The 22,317-nt window shown below is 48.1% G+C and overlaps 1 long non-coding RNA gene across 1 annotated transcript in view; it reads left to right on the top strand.

Annotated features, from left to right (window-relative positions):
• Positions 1-458: 458 nt before the first annotated feature.
• Positions 459-22,317, top strand: part of LOC119822171 — a 180,083-nt gene continuing 158,224 nt past the window's right edge. The window contains exons 1-2 of the long non-coding RNA XR_005286739.1: positions 459-536; positions 956-1,040. This is a non-coding gene — a long non-coding RNA (uncharacterized LOC119822171). The remainder of the gene's footprint in view (positions 537-955; positions 1,041-22,317) is intronic.

Genomic DNA, 22,317 nt, shown 5'->3' with positions numbered 1-22,317 from the left:
AAATAATTTGACAGTCGATTTGCTGACAGGGGAGGAATTTGCATCCTGGATTTAAAAAAAAAAAGGCCGAGAGGAGCTTAGGAACGGTTGCTAGGGGTGGGTAATGGGTGAAAGGGGGTGGGTTGGGGTGCTGGGGAACGGATCCAGAGGGCTCGGGGAGGGAGCCATGCAAAAAGGTAAGGCCAGGTTAGCGCTGCTCGGCCCTGAGTGGGCTGCGGCCGGGGGAGGGGCGAGAGATACATATGTATTTCTGTCTCCCCAGCACACCCCCTTCCCTCTAAGCGATGGCTGAGAGGCGGTGCATGCAGATGGGGAGTAAGTTTCCTGGAGGGGAGGAGGGTGGATGCACGCGCGCAGCCGGGCGCTGCAAATTTCCACCAGGGAGGGAGAGAGGGGCTGGATGCGGAGAGTTTGGAGTTGGAGGGCAGGGAAGGGAGCAGGGCCTGGGGGCGGGGGGAAAAGAGGGGTGCTGGTGGATGCTATATCTGGGAGTAAGTTTCCAAGAACGAGAGCGCCTGCACGCTTGCTGCTAGCTAGTAAGTTTCTGGCTGGGGAGGGCGCTTGGGGAGGAGAAGGGGGGGTGCATGTATATAGAAGGGGGGAGGGGGGAGCAGATTTCCTGCGGGGAGGCTGAATGCATATGGAGAGGAGATTTCCTGGAGGGAGGGTTGAGGCGTAGACCGGACCGAGTAAGTTTCTTGCTGGGGTGGTGGCTGGAGGTGGTGAGTTGGTGGTTTGGAAAACCCTGAGCTTCCCACCCGGGACTCGGGGGGAGGGGGGCGTGCTGTGAGAAGGAGGGGCGAGGGGCCAGGTCCCTGCTTGGGGAGAGGGGCTTGCATCTGGGGAGTATGTTTCTTGGCGGAGCGATATTTGTTTACAGGCTGAGGGCAGTACTGTAAATGAGTAGCTGCGAGAAGGCGGCTGACATAAATTAATACTGAAATTACTCCATCAGCTCGGCTCGCCCCCCACCTCACCCCCCAAGTGGAGATTGGTCGTCTTGTCGGATCGCCCAGGCACTTGTTGCCGAAACAGCCAAGGTAGGCGAGAAGCTTATTAAGTTTCATTTAAAAAATTTAGTTGGGGGGGGGGATGATCGGTAAGAAGATGGGGGTGGGGTGCGGAGGGAAGCCTGCGGGGGGGACAGAGAAAGACAAGTCTCCTGCGGCCTCTTTACTTTCAATACGTTAGCAGGGCCTTTTCCCTGCTTGCCTTCTTCCCGGTTCTCTCTCCCGGCTACAGCATCCCAGAAAAGGGGGAGGGGTGAGGTGGGCGGTGTAACTGGCGAACCCCAGCTTAAAGGGTGACGGTGGTGGGTTTGAAATTGAAGGTTGATATATTATAAAGCCTTCATTCTTCCAGCCAAGAAACCACAGGACCCTAGGGATGTGTCTTTTGGGGTTTTTGACACGATGCATGTGTGTGTATATGTGAGTCTGCGGGCTCTGTGGGGGCTGGGTAGTCCCCAGAAGTAAGTGTGACCACCCAGGTGGGAGAAGTGGGTGAGGAGGTAAACTTGCCCCCTCCTTCCCCAACTTCAGTTTGGGAGTCTGGGAAGTTACTGCTGGTGAAGAAGCAGAAATTACACACCAAACCACAGCTTCACTAACGGAGACAGGCAGCCTCTGGGCAGCGCTGGCCTGGAGCATGTGTGCCTGCCATCCTTGGGTTAAAGAAGAAAACGCCTTTGGCTTCCTATGCCTTCCACTGGCCAGTTAAAATCAGCTTGCTGTCAAACTTTCCCCAGACAGATGTTGCTTTGGCAAGTGAATGGTTGTATTGGTAGTGAGTGCTTGGTCTTTGAAGGCCCTGGACTGTCTTGGGAGATGTGTGGAAGTCATGCTTATGAATGACCTGCCCAGGCATGGCCCAAGACATCTCCAAGAGCATCTCAGACGCAGGTTTGTTGGTCTTTTAAAAACCTCAGGCAATAGAGGTGATTTCTCTCTCTCTCTCTCTCTCTCTCTCTCTCTCTCTCTCTCTCTCTCTCTCTCTTTCTCTATTTTTTTAAGAAAGGAGTTTTAAGTTGTCCCAATTGCCGTCAATCTTCTGTACCGTTTGTACTTTTTGTGCAGGGAGATCTCTGTGGAAATGTACTCTGTGGCCCACTATGACACGATGCTGGAGATCCAGCACTTAGCTAGTTAAGGCAGCCGGCTTCGCCTTTCCTTGCTTGCTTTCTTGGCACTCAGCCTACTGGTTCCTGCAGATACTTTTTCTTCGATGGGTGCTGGTGCTGGGACTTGAACTTGGCCAGGATAATTTGAGTATCGCCGCGTCTGCCCAGGAACTGGTTAGGAAGGTTAAGGCATAAGCAGCCAAACTGGGGTTAACTAAAGTCAGTTAAGCCTTCCCTGGTTATGTAAACAGGTTTTGATTCTAGCAGGGAAAACTGGGTTAAAAACAAAACCCCTTCTCCATGTTACTGATAGACAGTCCTTTTTCCCCCTTTCCTACCATCAGATTTCAGGATCGAGGGTTTGCTGGTTGGCAGCTTGAGAGTTGAGTTAGTTAGAAACGTCAGTGTTGCCTGCTCCCAACTCGGCATTAGCCACACAGATCAGCTGTTACCTTTAACCTGGTGAGTCTGATTGGTGTATGTGCTGGGAGAGTAAATAAGAATTTCTTGTGTATGTTTATTCCAGGGTGGGGTTATTTACATGTCTAACCTGGGAGCCAAGAGCAGTCATTCAGCTTCTTTTTTCCTCCTCTTAACATTTATGGGATTTATTTTATTGTCTTGCTTTGGCCATTAATCAAGTCACTGTGCCCCCCTCCCCATTCAACTGAGAATGTTCTCCTGGTAATAAAGGTTTGAAGGCCCAAGAATTTTAATTCATTCTTTTTGAAATATTGTGACAATTGTCAGGATTTGATTTACAGGAATTGATACTCGGAGTGAGTGACACACCCCTTTGGGCCCCGCCCTTTTAGGCATGTCTATTTTCGCCAACAGATTGTTTAGAAGCCAGCCTGGCAGAAAGAGAGAGAGAGAGAGAGAGAGAGAGAGAGAGAGAGAGAGAGAGAGAGAGAGAGAGAGAGAGAGAGAGAGAACCTTTGCCTTATGCATTATAAGCATGGAGAAGATTAATTTCGCAGGTTCCAGAGTGAATGTGGTCTTTTCACAGTTTGGTAAGCAGACGGCCACATGGCAGGCGTGTGTTAATACCAGAGAACGTTTACACGAGCTTGCTGTGAAAACAGTCACTCTGTGAACTGTGCAGAAAGCACTCTGTTAACTAGCTCCGGCCTGTGGTTTTTGTCAAGTTCAGAGTTTAAATTATGGGGGGGGGGGACAGGGTGTCATATTCTGTGCGCTTTTATAAATGTGTGGGCACGAAAATAAAGCTTATTTAGAATTTTCTTTTCCTTTCTTGATGGATAGGTTGATCGTAAGAACACAAATTTTTTGGGGGGGTGGCGAGGAGGGTGCCCCAGTGAAGATGCTGGGGCAAGAAGTGCCAAAGTTGCCTTGCGTTTAGTAGTTGGTTCAAGTTTGTAGGCATTTGTAAAGTGACAGGACTTCTAAGGTGGCTGGATGCTCAAGGCAGGGGCAAAGTGTCTCTGGAAAAGGAAAAGGGATAGGGTACCAATTTCCAGCTGTTTCTGCTTTTATGGGTTATTATTATTAACGTTTTCGAAAGGCTAGACCTTTGGGTTCCAGCTTTAACCTGTGTTCTGCGAGGTGAGGACCCAGAGCTCTTGACAGTGTCTTGCTGGGCCAACAGCCAGGTTGCTTCATGGACTCTGTCCTCTCGGGGAGAAATGGACTTGTACGCTGACATTCCACAAAGGCTCCAGAGCAGCCTGGCACCCATGCCGTCACATGCAGGCCATCCTCAGGAGGGCCAGCCACTGTGGAGATGCATTCATTCATTCATTTCCCAGATTTATTTTTAAAATTATTTTAAATTGTGTCTATGTGCATGAGTCTGTGCATGGGTCTATGCATGCGAGCTCAGGTGCCTGCAGAGGCCAGAGGTGTCCGGTTCCTTGGAGCTGGAGTTACAGGCAGTGGTGAGCCTCCTCTTGGGTGCTGGGATCCAACTCAGGCTGTCTGGAAGAGAAGTAGGTGTTCTTAAATGCTGAGCCACCTCTCCAACCCTGTTGTAGATATATTTTTTAAAAATCCTAGTTATGTGTTAATGGAAAGGGAGCTGTACTTTCAGGTATCCAGAATCATTTCAGCTCATCGGAGGAGTTGCCGCTCCAGCCAGCTGGCTGCATGAGCTGATGCTTAGTCAAGCTTAAGGTTAATTAAGCTGCTGTTCCCAGGCAGCAGGTAGTGTTGGGGAGGTGAAGGGGACCCAAAAGCCCAGTGTGGCCTTGTAGTGTGGCCTTGCATGCTCAACTGTGAAGAAGTCACTTTGGGACGTTTTGATTTGTCTGGGCAGTGACAGGGATAATGATGTGTGGTCCCAAGTAGGTGCTTTATGGCACTGTGGGCATTTTGGGAAGAAAGCTCTTGATATTTTTTACTGACTTCAGATACTGACACACACACAAAATAAGGATCCAGACAGGTGCTCTAGACTCCAAGCTGCATAAGAGGTTGTTCTGTCCCAAGGGCAGTGGACCCTAGCTTATTTCTGAACTCAGAAAACTGTGGCTGAGCAGGGAAGAGGGCTACAGTCTTCAGGGATCTTGTGGGCTAACCGTGGCTTTAGGTTTTCATACTGGATGGGAACTGATGATACTAAAGTGTTGTTGAGACTTTTTTCTCCCCTTAAGGAAAAGGACTAAAACCAGCCAGACTGCAGTTACCTGGCATTGCTCTTTAGAGTGCCGTGTGTGTGTGTGTGTGTGTGTGTGTGTGTGTGTGTGTGAGAGAGAGAGAGAGAGAGAGAGAGAGCAGGTGTGTGTGAGCAGGTGTGCGCGCGTGAGCAGGTGTTGTGTGCACGTGAGCAGGTGTGTGCGCTTGAGCAGGTGTTGTGTGCAAACGTGAGCAGGTGTGTGCGCATGAGCAGGTGTGTACTTGAGCAAGCCAGAGGTCAGTGTTAGGTATGGGTCTCCCTCTGTTGCTCTGCCACCTTATTTAACTATTTATTTGTGTCTGTGTGTACCTGTGTGTGGAGGTCAGAGGACAACTTGTGGAGTAGGTCTTCTGCTTTCACTTTGTGGGTGCTGGGGATCAAACTTAGGTCGTCAGACTTGGTGTGACATGTCCTTGCCTCGTCAGCCCTCTCTCCGGCCCTCTTCACTTTAATTTTCGAAACAGAATTTCTCTCTGCATCTGTAGCTCTGGAGTGAGCTCCAGGAATCCACCTTCCTGTCTCTACCTCCCTAGTGCTGGGGTTACAGCCACCCCACCCTCACCACCATCTCCTTTTTTTTTTTTAAATAAATGGGAGCTGGAGATCTGAACTCAGGTCCTCAAGCTTGTGCCTTTACCCACTGAACCGTCCCCCATCCCCCATCCCTGCATCTTTAATAACTAGTACCGCCTTACCCACTGCACCATCCCCAGCCGTGCGTCTTTAATAAGCAGTACCATTTTTCTATGCGAGTTGCTCCACGATTCTTAGAGGAAATTTCTTTTGAGTTAAAGGACAGACCCAACTACCAAAAACAAAACAAAACAAAAAGAACACAACTCTGTGATATTTTCTAAGAATTTCATATTCTCAGAGTCGCTGCTTACAGTAAATTAGACTGAGGACATGAATATTTGGGTTTGCTTGTTTGTTTTCTCCTAGAAGACAGTAAGCTGGGAGTAGTGTAAAAATATATTTTGTTTTTGTTTTTGTTTGTTTGTTTGAGACAGGATTTCTCTGTGTAGCCCTGGAACTCGCTCTGTGGACCAGGCTGCTCTCAAACTCACAGAGATCCGCCTGCCTCTGCCTCCCGAGTGCTGGGATTAAAGGTGTGCACCACCACCGCCCAGCATGGTAACATTTTTTAAAATTATTATTGCTGCCTTGAGAAGCCTTGGTTTTCATTTATACATTTAATAGTTACTTATTCTTATTTTTCTTTTAAGATCTATTTATTTTTATGTGCGTAAGCTTTTTGCCTTTGTGTATATCTGTGTTTCTTTTGCATGCTTGATGCCCTCAGTGGCCAGAGGAGGAATTGAACCTGGGTCCTCTGCAGGAATGATCAGCGCTCTTAACTGCTGAGCCATTGTTCCAGCTCCAGTTAACTTGTTATTTATTGAGCACATGCTGTTTGCAAGGCACGAGGCTGGGAATCTTGGTGATTGCAACACATGATTCTCTCTCTACCCATACCCCTCACCCCCTGGCTGTCTGGGTCACGTGAACATGGGCAGAGCTGGATGCTGCAAAACTGTGATAACCACGACCTGAGCAGAAGACTGAAGCGGCCTCTCCTTGAGGAGTGGAAGGGAGAAGGCAGAGAGGCCAGGCCGAGGAGAGCCTGTGTGGGCCAGCGCTAGATATGCAGGAAGCTAGGAGAGGTTGTAGGTGAGGGGGAGGGAGAAAAGGCAGCTTGAGATGGCCATTCGGAACCCTGTGGGTCTTGGATTTCTGTCTCTTATTTTTAGTGCTAAATCTAAATAAAACTTTACACTTGCTAGGCAGGTGCTGTACCTCTGAGCTACGTCACTAGCCCCCCCCCTATTTTTAACCAATCGTTAAACAGGTTTATTTTATTATAATTATGTGTTTGTGTGTGAGAGAGAGAGGAGAGTCTGTCTGTGTATACTGTCAGTGACAAGTTTGTCTGCCTGTGGAGACCGTCTGGGACTGGTCTTGAACTCAGGGCACAGCCCAGGCTGGTCTTGACTTTGAATCTTCTTGCCATAGCTCTGAATAGCTAGAATTACAAGGGTTATAGCCCTGGGCCCTGCTTAAATATTCGGCTTTTGTTTTTTAAATTACATTTAAAAATTGTATGTGTGTATATTTTTCTTTCCTTCCGTGATGTGGGTTCAGGGAATTGAACCCAGGTCGTTGGACTTGGCTGCAACTTTCTTTTCTCACTGAGTCATCTTGCCTGCCCAGAGATTTGGATTTCTTCTGCAATGTACTGGGTGAGAAGTGGGACACCCTAACTCACAGTTAAGGGGGCTTGGTATTTCAAGGAAAATGGAGGTTGGTTGTTGTAGAGGTGGGGGCCACAGTAAGGAGGCAGTTGGAGTAGGTGAAATGAGGAGGTGCTGTGGAATGGAAGCTGGAGGTGGAGCCGGCCCAGTAGCAGGTTGGCTTTGGTAGAGTCGATGGGATGTAGGGTAACTTTAGTTTCTGGTCTGTGCACTTGGGTAGTGGTGTCCTGTGTTCCGGAGTAGGGAAGACTGGGAAGGGAGGTACACAGTCTGGGTGTTCCCCATTGTGCACCAGTAAGTTGGAGATGGCTGATAGACCCCAAGTGGGGGTGCTAAGTCCATAGTCTGATGTTGCATCCAGTGTCAAAGGAGTTGAGCAGGCAGGCAAAAAATGAAAGAGCCCAGAGCCATATCTGGTGGCTAAATTCTGGAGACTGGCCAAGATGCCGGGAGAGGATAAATGGGTTGTATGGAGTAAGTGTGTGTCTGTGTGTGAGTGTATTTGTGGGTGTATAAATGTGTTTGTGTTTGAGTGGGTGTGAGTGTGTGTGTGTGAGTCTGTTTGTGAGTATATAAATATGTCTGTGTGAGTGTGTGAGTGTTTGTGAGTGTACAAATGTGTCTGTGTGTAAGTGTGAGTGTGTGAGTCTGTTTGTGAGTGTATAAATGTGTCTGTGTTTGAGTGTGTGTGAGTCTGTGGGTGTATGTGTGTGTGAGTGTGTGTGTGAGTCTGTGAGTGTATAAATGTGTCTGTGTGTAAGTGTGTGTGTCTGTTTGTGAGTGTATAATGTGTCTCTGTGTGTGAGTCTGTGAGTGTATGAATGTGTATATGTGTCTGTGTGAGTCTGTTTGTGAGTGTATGAATGTGTGTTGTATGTGTGCATTTGTCTGTGACTCTGAGTATATGAATGTGTATGTGTCTGTGTGTGTGAGAGAATGTGTGTATGTGAGTGTGCCAGAGTGAGTGTGTGTGTGTGTGTGTGTGTGTGTGTGTGTGTGATGCTCTGAAGGCCCAGTGAGATGGTTGAGAGGGTCCCTGTCGTGGAATGAGAGACTTGAACGGACTCCCTGAAGTTGTCCTTGGACTCTACACGCACACCACCATACACACCACGCATACCACCACACCGCGGTGCGAGCACAACCCCAGCCCTGAGCAAGACAAACGTAAACGATTTTGATGCTGGTGAAGTTGATAAGACCAGAAAAGGCACTACTGGGTTTGACACAATGCAGCCTGCTGGTGCCATTGGGAAGAGTCCGGTTGGCTCTGGGATGGAGCAGAAGCAAGACTGGATGGAAGGGAGTGGCTTCTGACGGTACAACTTCTCAGGCAGATTTGCTCATAATGGAGAAGGGCAGAAAGATGGGCTGGGGGCTGCTGGGAGAGATCGCGGAGAGGGTTGATTTAGAGAAATGGTCTTGGTCACTAAAGGAAGCTCTTCAGCGAGTCTGAGGGGAGGATCTGGCTTTTGCGATGTGTGTGTGTGGGGGGGGGTTGATGTCTCCTCCGTCCTACACTGAGAGCACAGCCTGCTAGCGTGAAGGTGTGGGTGGGCAGGCCCGCGAGGGCTGTGATACTCTGTCCCCTTTCCTGTGCCCCAGCCTGGTTGCCCTGGGAAGGGTCCAGGCTCAGAGCTTGACAGTGGCCAGAGAGGCTAAGGGTTAAAACTGCATCAGAAAGTCCGCTGCATTCTTCTGGTCGTTTGACTGCATTACTGAGCAGCACCAACCGAAGGACAGATTGCTTTTGCTTAAGGAAGTTAATTCTTTTGGGCCTTTTATTTGGTTTATTTGCCAACTGTGACAAGAGAAAGACCACTGAGATTTTTCAGAAGTTCGAAGTTGGTGTGGAATGCACAAGACCATGGGTGAACGGGTGCCCCTCATTCGTACTGCCTTTCTTAGAAGTACCCCAATATTACAGACTGTGCCTGTGTCTACGATGGCCTCTGACTGTGGGGTCTTCTTGGCAGGTGGGTGAGTGAGGAAGGAGTTTAGATATCTGCGGCGAGGTCCAGTTATGTGCCCAGCTGTCTGACATCTCCAGCGGGAGGTTGATCCCGTCTGTCTCCTCCTGCCCTGCAGTTGTGTGGGGTGGAATCAGACAACATATGGAAAACATGGACTGGGGAGGCTTCCCATCCAGACTGCAGCCGTCGTCTGTCTCCTCCGACGTGAAGCCTGCAGGCCTGTCCTTAGTTCCCAAAGCTTCTGCAAAGCCACCCTCGGAGTCTCCTCCCACTCTTTCTCCCTCCTTGAGGCCACTTTCGGTTTGGGTTTTGTTCCATCCTCTTGGTTGAGACTGTTGTTGTGGCCCAGGGTCTGGCATTAGAAATGCTGGCTGGGAAATGCCAGTCAAGACAGGCTCCAACTCGGATGGATTCTGTAGCCAGAATGTGATGAGACTGTCTCCCCAAAGGGTCAGGCAAATTTGGTGTGTTCCTCCAAGAATTCTGTGCGCCACCAGCAGGGGAGCTTCGAAGGCTCCCCAAGAAGGCTGGTTGTGGGCTTTAGACATGTCTCTGCATTTACATTTATTTAATATGTGTATGTACATGTGTACATGTGTATGTGTGGTAACTTATGGGAGGGACTTGGTTAGTTCTCTTCTGTCAGCATGTGGGTTCAAAGGATAGAACTCACTCAAGCCCTTAAGCTTGGCAGCAGGCTCCTGCACCTGCCGAACCCTCTCTCGCTGGCCCTCCAAGTCTTAGCAGTCTGTGTTCTGTAATGTCCGTGCCACAAGGTTGAATCTAGCATAAACAGGCCTTTAGCCTTGCTGCGGTTACTGGAAAGCCATTTCCAGCTTCAGAAATCAATTCTGTGGATGTGGAATACTGAGTGGAATTCTCTTGTCCACCTTAGAGGGTGAGGCTCGAATGATTTATTTTAAAATGATTTTTTATGATGAAAATGCTAATCACAGTCAAAAGAAATTAGACTGATATAATGAACTCCTTTGATCTCACTGCCTCAAAATGCTTCCTGTATTTGTGAGGGAAATGCTGAAGCGACTTCCTGTCCTTATGTGGGAAATGCTGAAGTGACTTCCTGTCCTTATGTGGGAAATGCTGAAGCGACTTCCTGTCCTTATGTGGGAAATGCTGAAGTGACTTCCTGTCCTTATGTGGGAAATGCTGAAGCGACTTCCTGTCCTTATGTGGGGAAATGCTGAAGCGACTTCCTGTCCTTATGTGGGAAATGCTGAAGTGACTTCCTGTCCTTATGTGGGAAATGCTGAAGCGACTTCCTGTCCTTATGTGGGAAATGCTGAAGTGACTTCCTGTACTTATGTGGGAAATGCTGAAGCTACTTCCTGTCCTTATGTGGGAAATGCTGAAGCTACTTCCTGTCCTTATGTGGGAAATGCTGAAGTGACTTCCTGTACTCATGTGGGAAATGCTGAAGCGACTTCCTGTCCTTATGTGGGAAATGCTGAAGCTACTTCCTGTCCTTATGTGGGAAATGCTGAAGCTACGTCCTGTCCTTATGTGGGAAATGCTGAAGTGACTTCCTGTACTTATGTGGGAAATGCTGAAGCTACTTCCTGTCCTTATGTGGGAAATGCTGAAGTGACTTCCTGTACTCATGTGGGAAATGCAGCAGGGCATCCATATCAGTTTGATGTTACTAGAGAGAAGGAAGTTCTTGATGAAAAATGATAGCTCATGAGGAAGTGAACACCACACTGACATGGAGCTCACCTACGACTCTGCAGTTCTGAATGTTCTTTTGGTGACAGCCGGACATGTTGATTCATACCTGTCAGCAGTGGGCTGAGGCCGAAGGATCGTATTGAGTTTCAGGCTACATAGTGTTCCCCTATCTCAAAAAATCCAAACCTAATCAAATGAAAATAAAGTCAAAAATACCCCCAAACAGCATCAGCAAACAGCATAGGAAAATGAGGTTTAAGAAATAAAACTGAGGGCTTCTGGGAAGGCTTAGTGGCTTGCTGCAGAGCCTGGTGCCTGAGTCTTTGGGACACCTGGTGGAAGAGAAAACAGATGCCTGCTAATTGACTTCTTATCTCCAGGACACCTAGTTAAAGAGGAAAGAAAAGTTAAAAAAAAACAGAATTGATGGTGATGTGGTCAGATGGGTGTGGTGCAGCCTCCACGCCCGAAATCCAATCCCTGGAGCCCACTGGTGGAAGGAGAGACTCCTGCAAGTTGTCCTGTGACCTCACGTACACACTTTGCCCTTCCTCAAAAATAAATACATGTAGAAAACAAGAAACAAAATACAAGTTTTCTTTAAATGAAGAAATTGTAAGCTAAGCATGGTGGAGCATTCCTGTGATCCCAGCACTTCCTCGATAGTGCTGTAGGATAATGCTCTTGTACACTGTGAAGATTTGTTATTCGTATTTGTTTAATAAAATGCTGATTGGCCAGTAGCCAGGCAGGAAGTATAGGCAGGGTGACCAGACTGGGAGAATTCTGGGAAGAGGAAAGGCAGAGTCAGTCACAAGCCAGATGTAGAGGAGGCAAGAATTATGGGTGAATTTAAGTTGTAAGAGCTAGTTAATAATAAACCTGAGCTAATAGGCCAAGAATTATAATTAATATAAGCCTCTGTGTGTTTCTTTGGGACTGAACAGTTGGAGGACCGGGCAGGACAGAAACTTCTATTACAGGTAGGGCACGGGAGGAGAATTCAGAGTTCCAGACTAACTGGGCTTGTAGTAAATTATAGACCAGCCAAGGCTACATCGTGACACCTTGTCTCAAAAACAAAACAAAACAAAAGAGTACGGGTTGCTGATTTAGTTAGTGGGGCAGTATGTGTCAAGTAGGCTCCAGGCTGTGTTCTGTCCACAGCACGGAGCTGAAAAATGAAAGAAAGAAAAGAAAAAGGAAAGAAAAGTGGCTGAGCCACATGTGTCGCGGGCGACCAGTGCCTGTTTTGATGTCGGAACTTGTGTGGCCCTTGCATTGGATGTCTCTCATGGTCAGGGCTATGCAATAGTAAGAGTGTGGCACCAACACAGGTACGGAGTCATGGGAGTTGAGAAGGTGGTGCGAGTGTTTGGAGGATCCAGTGACCCGAATCCTCCAAAGATTTAAGCAATTTGAGCATCATGTTTTAGTTTCTTTTTTATGTGTATGAGTGTTATGCCCATGTGGATGTCTGTGGACCATATGCTCCTTAGAGAGCCGAAGAGGATGTTGGATCCCATGGAATTAGAAATACAGATGACTGTGGGTGCCATATAGGTGCTGGGAATCGAACCCAGGTCCTTTGCAAGATAACCATTGTGCTTAACCACTGGTCCACCTCTCCAGCCCCGAACGTTACATTTTGGAAACTCGGATTGCCTGGTTCAACAGTTATTCGGGAGCACAAAGCTTTTTGGTTTCTTGCAGTTAAGTTCAAAACATGATTTTGATCATGTGGCATCTGGTTCCCTCCATTGGGCTAAAGGGAGAGGGAAGTGACCCGTCACTCCCAGCCTCTGTGGCCTCTGGCCTTTGGGCTCTCACGTTGGTACATAGCAGGGCCCTGAACGTTTGAGAGGCACTGATTCTTGGGTGGGTGGCGGGTGTGTCTTTGTCATCAAGGACTTTGGTTTTTGGAGAACAGTCTCTAATATAACCCATTTGAAAGTTGTTTTTTTTTCTTTTTTTTTTTTGAAAGGAAAAAGATAAGGGTTAATATTCAAGTAAAATAGAGTGTTCCTCTGAGGTTCGTAACTGTAGGGAGGGGCAACACACCCTTAAAATGAAACTCGAGGTTCAGAGAACTTTGAGGTTGGAACTGGGTGACAATCACTGATCATGAGAAAGAACCCCGAGACCCCAGGACCTCTTGGATTGTTTTATAAGCCACTGTGGGATCTGATGATCTCTTGTAAGTACCTGTTTGTTAGGTGTCTGGATGGCTGTGTGTCTTACCTGTCTTGGACAGGGCTGTGGGGGTGGTCTGGAGGCCAAGGACCTAGGGACCATGCTGCCAAGGCTTGCAGGACTAATCACACTGGTTTGAGTTTATCTTCTAGACTGGGAGTGTTGGGGGGCAGAACCGGGTTACCTCTCAGTTCTGTGCCCCTAGCACACAGCGTGACACCGGTTGGGGCTGTGTACATGCTTATGTAAGAATCAGATCTTTTTTTTTTTTCCGTTAATTTTTTTTTTTTTTTTTTTTTTTTTTTTTTTTTTTTTTTTTTGTCTCTGGTTTTCTTCCCATTGGTTCTTGATGTGGAGAGAGACCCAGGCTGCTGTGCTCCCAGGCCCAGCATTTTCATCCTGGAGGGAGAGCAGACCAGAGCAGGCTCCTTTCCCTTGCCTTGTAATGGCCTTGCAGCACGAGCCTCCAGCTCTTGAATGCAAATCTCATCCCTTCCCCCATCCCTTTTGATAAGTGACATTTTGTTAAATCAGTTATTCAAGGCCTTATCTATATTTCTGTCTGTGCTGGCTTGGTCAAAATAGGAAAGAGGGAATATTAGATTTCTGCACCGCCCCCCTCCTCCTTCCCTTTGAGCAGCCCCGCCTAAGCTGTCTGCTACGGGAGGGGCACTGTGTCCTTGAAGCAGCAAACACTTCCTGCAGAAAAATGTGGAGGGCTTGGACTTACAACGAAGGCTGCTTTTTAGCAGCTGTGATTTCCCCATTTTTCTCCCCCCCTTTCCTCTGTGTTTTGATTAGTGGAACTTATTGTGCTGCGGGGTGGGGATTGTGTGGAAGGAGGAGGGGTGCCCAGGGGGTAGCATTTCCGGGGAGAGCGCAGAGTTCGGGAGGGGCAAGGGAAAGAAGGGATTTATTGAAAATATATGTCTACTTCGGCGATGATAAAGCAGCAGGCTTGTAAAAATGCAACAGGGAAATCATTGCGGCGATGTGGGCCGGGCTTCGCTTTCTCATTTGCAGAGCCCAGCCCACGCGGAGGAGGGGGCGGCTGGGCTGCCTTGAGAGTTGGGGTATTCAATAATAGCAGAAACTCTAGGGGATTCTCTCCACCTCCCCGACGAACCCCCTCCAGCTGCCTTTTCTTTTTCTGATTGCTTTGTAACCTTTTGGAAGCTGCTGGTGGAGGTTTTTCATTGCTTTCTTCCTTAAACCTGCCACCCCAAAATGCAATAGGGATCATGTAATTTTGAAGGTAAAGAGAATTAAAATAAATTTTTCTCTTGGGAACAAGAGCATTTTGGCAGCAGCTTGTAAGTCAGAGGTTGGTTTGTATCCTTACATTCCAGAGAGCAGGAGGACAGCCAGTATGGGGGTTCAGGAATGTGCCTTCTCCCTGGGATGTCAGAATCAGGGGATTCGGGCCACTTTAATACCAGAGTACTCACTACGTGCTGGGCCTTGTGCAGCTAGCTCAGTCATTATATCCTTCCTATTAGAAGTGACTGACGAGATGCTCACTTTCTTCCCCTCGGGGTAACTGAGGCACAGCCACTGCACATGCTAAATTGTGGAGTTGTTACCTAAGCCCTGGACTGGCCCTGGGAGTCCCTTGTTCTGAGCTGACCCTTGAGAGTTTCAGAACCGAGCAGACTGTCTGGAAATGCCTTTGAGGCTGCCCATGGAGAGCTATACTCAGTGCTAGAGGGTCTCAGATCCCTGTTATATGGACATCCATGGGCACGGTCTCAGAGGTGGTGCAGGAGTGGCGCGGGTGGAATCAGCAGGGGCTTCCCGTGTGGACATGGAGAAGGCCAGGGCCGGTTACAGGGTGACTGAAGGAGTCTGTGTAGACCCGGCTTCGGGAAATACCCTGTGTAACTTCAAGATTTATCTATTCATCTTGGTCCTTCCAGGCCACTCTTGCAAAAGCACCCTACACCCACTGGCTCAAACACTTATTTCTCTGTTGGAAGGTAGGGAGGCCAAGATCAGTGTGTAGGCAGATTCTGCATCAAGTAGCAGGTTACTCCGTGGCCATGTCTGGCTGTCTTCTGTCTGGGTTCACGCACGGTAGGCGGAGGCTTTCTCTTTAAAGTTCTTTTGTAGAAACAAGAATCATGTACATGAGCTCTTATTCTAATGACACGATCCCCCCAGAAGAAAGACCCTGCTCCCCGAAGCCGTCACTTTAAGGACTCAGCTGTCAGCCTATGGATGTGGGGGACAGAAACATTCATTCCATTTTGTTTCCCATCACCTGCATTTTAATGCCCTAGGGCTGTGCTGTCTATTACAGCAGCCATGGCTCTGCATGGCTGTTTACATGTAAATTCATTAAAAGTTGAATAGAGTTAAAAATGCGGTCCTCCAGGTCCACTAGCCACAGGTCAAGTGTCGTGGAGCTGGTGACCAGCCAGTAGACAGCAGGGGGAAAGAGCACAGAACCTGTGGCCTGGGCTGTGATGGGACTTCGGAGCTTTCACTTCCTGGAGGACTTCTCCCTTCCCTGAGTGCTTGCTTCATTCCCACTTATTCCAGACTCCTTCTCCGGAGGCTGGGTGGGCATCCTCTGTCCATCTGGACCACAGTGATCTCTTCCTGGGTCTCTCTCCCCATGGGATTCTCAGCTTCGTCAGGACACAGGCTATGCCCTATCATTGTGCCCCAGAACTCAACTTGGGTCCTAGTACCAATGCCAAGAGGCAAGGGGCTGGAGAAATGGTGTAAGTTAAGAGCATGTCCTGCTCTGGCAGAGGGCCTGAGCTTGTTTCCTGGCACCCACTTTGGATGGCTCACCAACTGCCTGTGCCTTTGGATCCCATACGCTCTTCTGGCCTTTGGGCACCTACAATTAGGTGTACACATACACAGTTAAAATAAAGTAAATCCTGTTTTAAAAGGTAGAATTAGGCAAGGAGGACCTGTTAGGACGTGGTCTTAGCCCTGTAGACCACATGGGGGTTACTGAAGGAATCAGGAGGGTGTGTGTGGGAGCCAGTCAGATTCATGTGTTTAGAAAACACATTCTTGGGCTGGAGAGATGACTCAGTGGTTAAGAGCACTGCCTGCTCCTTTTGAGATCCTGAGTTCAATTTTCCAGCAACCACGTGGTGCTCACAACCATCTGTAATGGGATCCGATGACCTCTTGTCTCGGATGCCCTCTTCTGTCATTCTGGCATACATGCAGATAGAGCATTCACATGCGTAAATAAATAATATTCAAAAAAAGAAAAGAAAATACACTCTTAGGAGGTCTGTTGTAATGAGCACGTGGGATAATCGAACCCCAAAGAGAAGAGTCTCTTCTCACTTGTATTCTGTGTATTTTGATGCCAGGGACTGAACCCTGAGTGTCCTACCCATAAGCTGTATTCTCAGCCTGGCTCACATTTTGTAGGTTCAAGTTTATGAATGACTGGTCCTGCCGCTCTTCAGGCCTGTTATAAGATACCGTATAGCAGCAGGGTAGGTGTGGAAAAAGGCCTCTCATTTCATGGTTGGAGGCAAACCAGAGTTCTCCTTTCCCCTGCACACTTCCAGGGACCAGAGGCCTGCCACCAGGCCCTCAACCAGAGTCCTCCTTTCCCCTGCACACTTCCAGGGACCAGAGGCCTGCCACCAGGCCCTCAACCAGAGTCCTCCTTTCCCCTGCACACTTCCAGGGACCAGAGGCCTGCCACCAGGCCCTCAACCAGAGTCCTCCTTTCCCCTGCACACTTCCAGGGACCAGAGGCCTGCCACCAGGCCCCTCAGTCAGGACTGCTCTGGGGAACAAGCCTTTACCACAGACTGTGGAGATGGGGAATGACAGTCCCAGCTGGAACCCTAGCAGGAGCTGAGCCTGCAGGCCAACAGATGGGCCTTGACTCAGGGCCTTGGCCACAGTAGGAGAGGAGGCACCTTAAGGTGGCCTGGCCTCGGCCACTCTTCTCCGTGGTGGAGGCTTCCTAGAGGCACTGCCGACGGGGTGCTCCTTTCCCTCTGTGTCCCTCACTCCCGTACCCCCCACCCAGAAGGCCCCAGACTCTCTCTCTGTGGGCTGGAAACCTCTGCCCCCTTTGGTTCTGTCTGTGCTCAGTTCATTCCTGCTTCCCTTCTGGGAGTGTCTTGAGCTCTGACATCACAGGCTGAAGCCCATGAGGGAGTGCGAGTAACAGGGGAGAAGGCAGTGTTGGGCATCCAGCCATCCCCTGTTCAACCTCACAGGTCCTTCCAAAGGACGCTTTCGAGGACTTGAATTTAAACGCTTGTTCACAGTGTTGAAAGGGAGCCTGAGAGTGAGAGACCCATCTAGGAGTCTCTAGGAAGCAGTTAAGAGGAGCCAGGATTCCAGAACGTAGAGGCTGAAACTGGCACACGAGGGCCCTTTACTTTTTCAGAAAGACAAGGCAGCATGCTTGGCCACATCAGCCTGGCTTTGTGTTTGGGGACAGGACTCATTCGAAAATGTAAGAGCCACTTATAAGTTCACCATCCTCATCTGACCTCTGAGCATTTCCACGAGGGTGGTGGCATTATTCTGCCCACTGCACAGATGGGAAAATGGGAACACAGAGGAGTTAAGGTTGCTGCAGATCTCGCGGCTGGTAAATAGGACAGAGGCTCAAACCCAGAAACCCAGACTCGGTGACTGTCAAAGCAGGTACTTTCCCACTTGGTTGCTGTGCCTCGCATTAGCCGGCGTCAGTGTGGCCTCAGTTTTGCTCAACAATATAAATACTGGAATGTGTGGGTAGGGTGCCACACTGCCCTCTGGAGTATTTGTGGGCAGTTTGTTGCCTCTGAGCCTCATTTTCTTCATCCTTAAATTCCCTGAAGGAAACCTTCGTTATTTGTTTGTCTGGAGACAGGGTCTCCTGTGGCCCAGGCTGCCTAGAACTTGCCCTGTGAATAAAGGTGACTCCCTCCTCCTCTTCCCCAGTGCTAGGGTTAAGGGGGGCACCACCACAGCCAGTTTATGTGGACGTGGGGGTCAGATCCAGGGTCTTGTACATGCTGGTGATCTCTCCGCCAGCTGAGCTCCTACCCCCAGCTCCTGCCTGGTTTATTTTGAGATTAAGATGGGATAAAAGATGCAAAAATGCTTTGGGAATTCTAAAGTACTTTCTCCTCTGCATAAAAATTTTCTGCAGTCACCAGGCTCTGTGCGTGTGGACTCTCAGCTGAATCTGGGCTGCAGCATTGTGTGTTAACTCCGAGAAACTTTGAACCGGACCATGCTCTTGGGTCTGGCCATTAATTTTGGGGATCTTTGTCTAGGTTGGAAGCGGAAGACCTTCAGCAGGAGCTAAAGGACCGTCTGTGACCTGGGGAAAGTCACTTCGTCTTTGTGAACTTCTGTTTTCCCCTCTGGTGGGCTAGTTGGCAGGTTAGCTGATGCTCGATGCAGTCGTCATTCCGTAGCCAGATGCTGAGAATGGCCTTGAGAGTGAAGTTCTTGGATAATTCTAGACAAAGCTCCAGGCCCATCTTCCTCTTTTGCCCAGAGTGATGTAATTAAGATGTGTTATATAATGACTTTTAACTTCTATTTGTATCCCCTTCCGTAGGGTTTCTCTGTGTAGCCCTGCTGTCCTGGAACTTGCTCTGTAGAGCAGGTGGGGCTCCAACTCTGAGATCCACCAGCCTCTGCCTCCTGGGATGCTGGGATTAAAGGCGTGTTCGACCACTGCCTTAATTCTTTCTTGATTAGTTCAATTAAGATGCAGAAGCTCCCGGGGTGACCTTGGGGCATGCCTTTAATCCCAGAACTCCGGAGGCAGAGTCAGGCTGAGTTTAAGGCCCAGGACAGCCATGGCTACACAGAGAAACCCTGTCTTGAAAAACGAAACAAAACAAAAATTCATTTGTTTTATGAATATGAATGTATGTGCACCTCATATGTTCCTGGTGTCTGTGGAGTCCAGAAAGGGGCGTCTGGATCCCCTGGAACTAGAGTTATAAATGGTTGTGAGCCATCTGATGCGGGTGCCAGCAACCCGTGCTCTCCAGCTCTTTTCCCTGGTGTCCAGGCCGCATTGAATTCTCCGAGATTCGGCTGCCTAAACCTCCCAAGTGCTGTTATGCCTGGCATGAACTATGAACTTTCTTTTTTACGTTTACTGATTTGTGTGTATGTGTGTGAGGGTGTGTGCCATGGGAGCCAAAGGACAACTCTGTCCTCTTCTTCCACCTTGTGGGTCCTGGGGATCAAACCCAGGCTTTGACTGTTAAGTGTGTTTACCTGCTGAGCCGTCTTTCCAGCCCTCTTAAAAGATTAAAAAAAATATTCTTTGACCATTTTGATCATGTTATGTATTTTGGTCGTTTTCTCTCCGTTACCTTCTCTGTCGCCTTTCTGAACCCCTTTTTCTCCTCGGCCTGTCTCCTCCCTGTTTTCCTGTGTATGTGTGTTTGTGTGTGTGTGTGTTTGTGTGTGTGTGTGTGGTCTCTTGTTTTTAAGGCTAGAAAAGATGATTCGAAGCTTCATTCAGTAAAGCTTTTCTTTTCTGAGATTGTGCAATGGTAAGGGATAGTAGGCGCCTGTCAGTCACTCATGTTGCCTGTAGAGAGCTGGGAAAACAATGATGGAGATAAGGCAGCAAAACAGCCCAGCTTGAATTCCTGTGGGTTAACATTTTCGTAAATTTCCTTTCAGTATTTCCAGGCAGATAATGCAGTCTGATTTTTAAAATCTGTAACTCAGTTAGTGGAGGGCTTCCTAGCGTGCAGCAAGAAGCCCTGAGTTCCCTGCACTTGGAAGTTCAAGGCCATCCTCAGCTGTACCTCAAGCTTCAGGCCATCTGGGATATGGGGGGGAGGGAGAGAGAGAGAGAGAGAGAGAGAGAGAGAGAGAGAGAGAGAGAGAGAGAGAGAGAGAGAGAGAGAGGAGAAAACCCCTTTAAAATCTGGAGGCCAATTGTATGGGTGTTTGGTATGAATATGTATGTTTTTGGCAGTGCCCTGGGTATCAGGCGTGGAGAGCAAACGCTCCCACGGAACCACAGCTGGAGCTTGGACCAGGCCCTTTCAGCCAGTGGAAACAGCAGTGACCTTTAGGGCCTGGGAGATGGATGGAGGAGATGCTTCTGAATCAGCCGGAGTAATGCGTGGCTGCCTGACGACCTGAGTTCAGCAAATAAACACATCAGGACAGACCTGGCCTACTATGAATATGGTTAGCTGTCTTGCTCAGTATGCTGTCTTTGAATTTTTTCTTAAATATTTAATATTTTTTCAGGTATATTGGCAATGTTCTGGGTGCAGTTTAGTCAATTAGCTTAATTAGTTTGTCTCTGATTATGAAAACATAGCTTATTTTTTTGTTTCTAACTACTGTAAAAACTTTGATCAATATAAACATAAGTCTTTTAACATGCTCAGATATTTTTTAAGGGTAAATTGCTAAAGAAAACTAAAGAGAGTGGACATTTCTAAGGTGTTTTTTTGAGACAGGGTTTCATGTAGCCCAGGATAGCTTCAAACTCACTATATAGTTGACTGGCTTTGAACTCCTGATCCTTCTGCCTCTGCCTTCCAAGTGCTCGGATTACAAGGACACATCACCATGCTCCCCCTCCCATTTGTTCATGTTTCTATTTGATTTTTGGGAAGTTTTCATTTTCACTTGCTCTGTGTGCAATGAGAATGCCCTGCCCAGCCTCAGAGTGATTGTTTATCAAGGAGTGGGCGGTCCTGGGAGCCTGGGTAGAATGAACTGTCTTCTGTCATAGAGCACATGGCTTTTCTGGGGCTCAGGAAGGGGCTTACATTTCAGCTGCATGCTGGCTGCTATTCGCTACTGAACAAGATCTTTGGAATTTACTTGTAGGCTGTGTGGATGACTTAGATTGTTATTTTTAAAAATGATGCTTTTTGCAGAGTTAGGCTTTCCTCATGACTTTGTAGAATCCTCTTCTTTTTGGAGGAAGATTTGAGGGAGGTGGCTTCTTTGATGCTAGTGTGGATGGGGACCTTCCTTCCAGGTCAGGGTACAGTTGTGTTGGGTACCTGGTCCAGATCAACAGATCAACGTCATTCTTTAAAAAAAATGATATATTTTTACTGGCCGGGCGGTGGTGGCGCACGCCTTTAATCCCAGCACTTGGGAGGCAGAGGCAGGCGGATCTCTGAGTTCGAGGTCAGCCTGGTCTACAAGAGCTAGCTCCAGGACAGGCTCTAGAAACTACAGGGAAACCCTGTCTCGAAAAACCAAAAAAAAATGATATATTTTTAAAATTGTGTGTCTCTGTGTGTGTGAGCGCGTGCACACGTGGAAATGTACATCTGAGTGAACACTGATTTATTTTATTTTCATCTTATGTGTATAATAGGTGTTTTGCCTGTGTGTGTGTGTGTGTGTGTGTATGTACACAACATGTATGTAGTGCTCCTGCAGGCCAGAAGAGGGCATTGGATCTTCAGCCCCCTGGAACTGGAGTTGCAGGTGGTTGTGAACTGCCATGTAGGTGCTGGCAACCAAACTCGAGTCCTAGGCAAGAGCAGCTAGTAGTGCTGGGAACTACGGCCCATCTCTCAGCCCTGCCCCCGCATTGCCCTTGACTCTAAACTATGACCCGTCTTTCAGCCTCACCCACATTGCCCTTGACTCTGAAGACTTAGTGTTATTAATATCTAAGAGTCTGGGCCAATTTTCAAAGAAAGCATCTTCTTTCATTTTTTAAAAAATTTTTATAAAAAAATAAAAATTATAGTCACTCCTTGCAGTGCAAGAAATATTAGATTTGTCTTATATGAAAAGAATTATTGAAAAATACTTTCATCAACATGCTGGAGAGCATAGATAATGAAAGCCGGTCACTTCTGTGAGACAGAGACTCCGGTAATAAAAATGACACCATTCCTCCTGGCATATTTTTAATAACAGTTATTTTGTTGCCATAAGTTCGCATAGCTGAATGCCTTGTATGCACTTGGATTTGCATCTTCTGCTTTAGACTTCACTTCTGTTCATGCTGTAAATGCTTTGGCCACCGGTGAACGCGGCCAGAAGTCTCGCTGCGTGAGCCCTGCCCCCAGAGTCCAGGGAAAGGTGCGAAGGGAGAAAGGACTGACCCCACCAAGTTTTCCCCTGACCTCCGCATCCCCGCTGCAGCACACTCCTCCCCTCTCAGTGCATGCATACAGAATAATAGGTACTTTCAATATTTTGTGTACTGTTTATGGAGTCTGTCCCAAGAGTCTCCCTAGATGTTAAGACGTTGCTTTACATAGTTAGCAATAATTTAGACAAATCTATGTGTTAACTTCAAAAATATCTATTTGTTTTTGTTTATATATGTGTGTGCCTGTGTGAGTTTATGTGTACAATATTATGTGCGTGCCTGATGCCGTAGAGGCCAGAGGGCTTCAGCATCACTGGTATTGGAGTTAAAGGTGTGAGCTGCTTCATGTGGGTGCTGGGGACTGGACCTGGGTCCTCTAGAGAAGTACACACTCTCAATCACCGAGCCGT

The sequence above is a fragment of the Arvicola amphibius genome, chromosome 9, assembly GCF_903992535.2.
Source record: "Arvicola amphibius chromosome 9, mArvAmp1.2, whole genome shotgun sequence".
In the NCBI taxonomy this organism is placed as follows: domain Eukaryota; kingdom Metazoa; phylum Chordata; class Mammalia; order Rodentia; family Cricetidae; genus Arvicola; species Arvicola amphibius.
The sequence above is the reverse complement of the archived record's forward strand: the minus strand, read 5'-3'. Positions and strand labels throughout refer to the sequence as shown.